This window comes from Perissodus microlepis, chromosome 20, assembly GCF_051167445.1.
Source record: "Perissodus microlepis isolate ML-2025 ecotype Zambia chromosome 20, ASM5116744v1, whole genome shotgun sequence".
In the NCBI taxonomy this organism is placed as follows: Eukaryota; Metazoa; Chordata; class Actinopteri; order Cichliformes; family Cichlidae; genus Perissodus; species Perissodus microlepis.
Genome location: NC_140480.1, coordinates 2,977,912 through 2,984,169, shown reverse-complemented (window position 1 = coordinate 2,984,169; position 6,258 = coordinate 2,977,912).

The following is a 6,258-nucleotide window of genomic DNA, read 5'->3' as shown; positions in this document are numbered from 1 at the left end:
ACACTACAAGTTTATAGCAGACCTATTACAGGGTAAACAAGCTGCGTGTCATGATACATGACTTCGTCTGTTATTCCATCTTCATTCTTTCATGATCCTCCAGCTGTTCCACAACAAACCTTCAAACACAGGATAACATTTAGAAATAAAAGCAGAATTATTAGATATTTCAATATTATTGCTTGAACAACTAAGAAACACTTTCTGAGTGATAAAAACTAACAACAACACGAGGCTTTAGAACTGTGAAGTCTGAGACACTTACAGCTTCATTCGCTTTGGATTTACCCAAAGACGGGTTGACTGGAGCTATTCAGAGGTGGCAAGATAAAAGAGTTGATGGAAGCGCAGTCAATTCTAGACTGTTTTCATATCTACTTCATCTCATGTGGTTTCGCAGCAGGTCACATCAAGTATGGTACTAATTGGCCTGCCCCTGAGGCCAGATGTGTTCTGGGTGCTAGTTAGGACTGTACTGCTTCTTTTCAGCTGATTCGCCAGCATCAGATCTTCCCTAAATTCACTCCTACAACCATGGATCAATACTCCTGACAGAGAAAACTAACTTTTTAAAAAACACTTTTTTCAGTATATATTCAGGTCTTCTTTGTATTGACTGTAAGAACAGTCAGACGCCAGGCATTTGAGGGTTTTTTTTGAGAGAACGGCATTGCCGGCCCCTTCAAATTTCATTTACGAACAGCATCGGACGCAAGAATCCCACTGAGAAGTCACAGTGACGGCAGAAATATAATCAAAGTTAGGTTTTCTGGTGGATTTGCAGAAATCTGCTTTCATCAAGTCTTTCGAGATGCGTGGAGCAGTGGAGAGAGTAGAGCAGACATTCAAGGCAAAGGAGGGGGTCAAAACATATATAACTCAGGAAATGGTGAAATATATGAAAGACAGAAAAAGGGAGTGGCACAAGCAAAAAGCATGAGCCCTTCCTTTGACAGATGTATGATCTAGATAATCGCAGAAAGAAGTTTGCTTTAAAACATGAAAAATGAATAGAAAATTTGTCATTTTGGGGAGTTTTAGAGGGGTAGCATGACATATTTAGATTCTTAATAGCATGTATCTGGCAACAGGTGGGGGAAGAACAGTCATTGTGTCAACTGAAAGCTGAATTGCAGGACATGCATGAGATTTAGTAGAATACACGAGTGTCACTGGGAAATAGGCTTTGTTTTGGCAACCAGGAGAACAGACTTTTTATAAGCTGGTGAACACAGAGCTGGAGGGGGAGTTGTCAAAGTGCCAAGATGCTCCAGTTTCAGGGGAGCAGAGTTGTAATGACATAAGAGAAGTGTAATGTGGGTTGTCAAGCACGCAGCATGCTTGCCTTGATATAATGCAACTCTGGCAACACCCCCTGAACCCTGAGCAAGGGCACAGACGGTAAAACATTTAATAGCATCAGAGATTAGTAGAGTAATCAACAGAGTGAAAGAGACTAGAAAAGTGAGTGAACAGGAAACGCTGGCAAGAATGCCATGTATGTTTCATATGGAACAAATCGCACACCAGTAAACAATCAATTACTGCTTCTCGTCTCTTTCTTGCTCCTCATCTGGCTGTTTTTTCTCTGACACAAGACAACAAATCAATCTTGTCAAAAAATGTATATATTTTTTTTTTTTAAACAGCAAGGAAAATAAGCCAGCAAATTTATTATGAACATAAAACCAAGCAGAAATGGCTCCCAGGCTCTCTTTGCTCACGTTTTGCCAAGTTTCTCAGTGGGAGAGGGGAAAGCAATGCGTGAGGTACAGGAAAAGTGCTCAAGACATCAGGATTCTATTCAGAAACAATGCAGAAAGTGCCCCATGCTGACACTTCTTCATGCAAAATGTAACCACGGTGTGCCTCTGTGGTCAGGTCACAAAACTGAGAGAAGGGCAGTGCAAAGGACTAAGATAGTGTAGCACGGGTGGAATTACTTTCTCTGGCTGGACCAAAGGTTACAGCGGTAATAAAAACATATGCAGATGTGCACACATAATCACATACATAAAATCAGATACTGATCATATCGGTATGCACATCCACTAGGACACGGCTATGCCTGTAGCCTTGATTTCCTCCCAGGGGATGAAACAAAAAGCATTATGGCTTACAAATTAGAAAGCCCTATGGTTTCATAACATAAGCATGTGTGCTTTTCTTCAAATACTGTAAGTAACTATGGTTTGACTTTGAGCTCAGCGTAGTATCTGTTGTGTTTCGAGTGGAGTCAGGGTGGCCACCATAGTCAAATCTGCAGGACTGCCTAACTCCGGGAACTATGTTCAAGCACAATGTTGACCTCAAAGAGTCATTAAACTTTGTACAGATGCAAATTCATCAGGTAGGCTTAAATAGGATAAGGAGGAGAAACCACAGTCAGTGGAAAACACCTTATCAGACCTGCAGCGATAAGAGTCATATGAGCTCACTCAGTGGCATTCTGCTGGTGTTAAAACCAACTGTGCAAAACGAATATATCAATTTTAAGCTCCTGATAAAAAGATAAGACTGACTCTAGTGATGTATCTGGCTCCTTTCATTTTGAAAGATAAAAGATGAAATTAACCAGCAAACTCCCTGATTATCAAACTGTATTCCTGCCAAGCAGGCATCACCCCAACTACCTATTCTTCATTTTCCTTTGATTACAGATGTGGCTAATAAAAATCACAATGGAAGTCCCTGTGACGAGAAATCCAAGAGCGACCAAAACACCCAAAAAGCCAGGCCAAAGAAACAGAGAATAGCTGACCTCTGACGTAGCTTAATGTAGCTAAGCCATAGCTGATGAGCGGGGAAAAAAAAGTCCCATTAACAGAGAACAGACTAGACTAGATGCAGCTGTGCTCAGCAGTGGCTGATCCGAGGCAAGATGAATGATTACGATCACCTGCACTGCAAAGCGCAGTAGAGCTGATGAACATGACAGAGGGAGAGAGGGCGTGTTCATATGTACTGTTTCTTTGACTGCACATATATTTGTGTGCGTACCTTTGCTTCTGGAAGCGATAACCTAAGTAAGATAATGGGATACGTTAGATAGGTATTAATATGGTTAAATTAAGATGCCAGAGAATTACTGTAAGTCAGTGTGTATGCTGTGTATATGTGTGGACAGTGATGGCACATTAAGGACTGTGGAAATGATCTGAAGCAAACTAGGGCACTATCATGGGCCACAGGCTAATGAGCTCACATGTTTTAGAGCCAACGTCATATCACATGGTTTAACTAAACTTTTCAGATTAACATGCATCTTAGAGAGGTGGATGAAAGATATTAAACAAGGATTTCAAACACAGATGAAAAGGAAATGAGGGGGGAGGACAAAGATAATTATAAGTTGGTTAACCGGGCAGCAGCAGGAGGTTTAGTGAATGATATCAAGATAAAACATGCCTGTATTAGCAAATTAGCAAAATTTCTCGCATTAGTGTGGTTGGCGATCTAGAAATGGATGGTGTGCACTGTCATTTCATTTCCTAGCTTAGCAGGAAAACTGATATGAATGTGAGTTAGATTACAACAGAGGTTACCACGAGCCACTTCACAGTAACACTGCTCTGCACAAAGCTATGCTGTTCAAAAGCACCAGAAACTCCATGCCCCTCAAGTTAATTTAGCACTTTTAAAAACTAGTTTTAAAAACAAAAAACTTTTTTTTGAGCTACACTGAAACAGATGTTTTAACCAATAAACAAGCACAAGCATACATGTGGAACATGTTAAGTATGAAAAATTATTTGAAATCTAATTGAAATCTTACCTTGCATGTGCTTCTGGTTGTACACAGAAATATTTCCAGCAGAGTTTTGAGATATTTGTACGTCAGCCTAAACCAGGGGTCAGCAACCTTTAGGACCCAAAGAGCCATTTGGAGCCGGTTCCCACGCAAAAGAAAACACTGGGAACCACAAATACTTTTTGACATCTAAAATGAAGATAACACTGTATATATTGTTTTTTACCTCTATGCTTTGTGTGAACAACTAAGGTGTGTTGCTTATGAAATCCATGAAGTGCTACAGAGAAAATTACATTTTGTTTATGTAATTAACACATTTTGAACTCTTAAAGAAATATAACAAAAGGAAAGCTGAACTAAAATGATCCAGCAAACAAAAACTGTTGTGAGCCGCCATCCTTATATCGCCTTTGGGCTTTTGGAGCCTTGACCTGACTTTTAAAAAATAGCACTATGCTGCTGAAAAAAGAAAAATAGATATTTGCAAAATTCTTCCTAAATATGTATTTTACCTGGTTAATGTGTGTGGCGGGGCGGAGTCTGCAGCGCCGCTGCAGGGGAGGCGGACGCACCTGAGCGGCACCCGCAATCACGCCTCGCCGCCTTAACGTCTGTGCCATCTATGCTGTTGTGTTGTTGTTGGTATGTGTCGGGCTGTGAGCTGCAAAGCTACAGCCGGCTGTATGCGTCAGCAACCGTGTGTGAAAAGTGGTCAATAAAGAGAAGCTGAAAAGCGTGTTCATGGAAACATCGTCGGGTGAAAAAATAATAGAATATAATTTTATTTTTATATTTAAATGTCACAATAATCTTCCAATTTAGAACTACAAGTTAAAAAAAAAGAACTAACATAAATAAAATACACTTCAGCTAAATACTTGTTTATTACTAATTTATTTTCCCAAACCACGCAGAGGCGCACCATGAGGACTAAAGAGCCACATGCGGCTCCGGAGCCGCAGGTTGCCGACCCCTGGCCTAAATCCTCACACAAAGGTGGTCTGCTGACATTTTTTGTTTGTTGTGCTCACAAAATCAAGAGTACAGCTGACACAGCGGTGGCGCTGGATAATTTCATTTGAATGTTCTCACTGAAACTATTTTGAGATCTGTAGATTAGTTCTAACCAAGGACAACGTTTCTGAACAGAAAAGATTGTGTTGAATTTTCCAAATGCGATTATTAAAAATTAAATTCCACGCACCTCAGACACTGATCACCATAAATCTGGGCATTAAAAAGTAACCATTTTGATGACAAGATGATACTTTATGTAATATAGTTGCACCAGCCTTTTACGTGCAGCGTTTGCAGCAAAAAACCTACAGTGTAGATTTTATACAGAGTTCCTACAAGGTCTGAATAGTAGCCCATAAAGGTCAAATGTCTGGTGGTTTATTTCAACATTCTCTCACAACACCAGATCATTTGCTTAATGGCTTTGGCTCCAGTGGAGGCGCAGAGAGGAGCAGCTCAGGAGAGGTAATAAGACGGACAGTGTCTAGTATATCGACAGTGATGAGGAGTGACGGGAGATGTAGTGAGGTAAAAAGCCTGTTCCCCTGAGAGGAACAAGACCCAAAAAAACAAAAACAAGTTCAAGGTAGGAAACCTCGCACAAAAAGTACAACATTTAAGAGTGAATCCAAGTAAAACGGAGCACATGTAAAAGTCTGTCCATCATTTGTGTCCGTGGAACAGACAAAAATAAAGACGAAGCAAGAGATTTAAAGACAGCCATCTGGCAGGAGTTAAACTACATGCAGCACATTTCACACACTACACATCTTGATTCCCTGTGACAAGTAAATCTAAAAAAGGATGTGCCTCATCACAAAGGATTTTTCTCCTCAGTATGCAAATGTGTACACAGGGAGAACAGCTTGTAAGTTTCCCACAGAACTGCACAGATGATAAATTGTCTACTATCACTACACTGGGATGTGCGCCTATGACTGGAGGCCTTGCTAAAGATAGTGAGCTAAACTACGATTGTTTGTATTCTGTAAGCAGCAGGCCGGTGCTGTGCTAGATCTGCTGCCTCACAGGACCGGACCGTGTATCTCAACAAAGCTGTGTGAGCAGAGAATTTTAAATAACTAGATGAATCAGTGGCAAATGGTTTGGTTCGACCACATGAAACTATAATAAATTACTTGGTTTCTAACATTTTCAGGCAGTGATGATAGTAAAGCCAAAATCCTTCACATTTTTCTAAGAAACACGTGGTCTAAGCCCAAGAACCTGCTTCCTAGAAATTACATAAAAAAGCACAAGAATTATCTTAATATTCCCATTTTTATCCAGCAATCTTCCTGCCAGAGATTTTTGCATCCATGATTCCCCTACTGTGTTTACGCAATGCAGTGAAAAACAGCGACACACAAAGAGCACACAGTGTGTTCTGCATATTGTCAAGACAGTGTATCTACTGGAGCACACATCCAAGCAGCTGTGAGTTTTTTGAGTGGCAGCTATAGAAAGTTGTGTTGCCACCTAGTGGC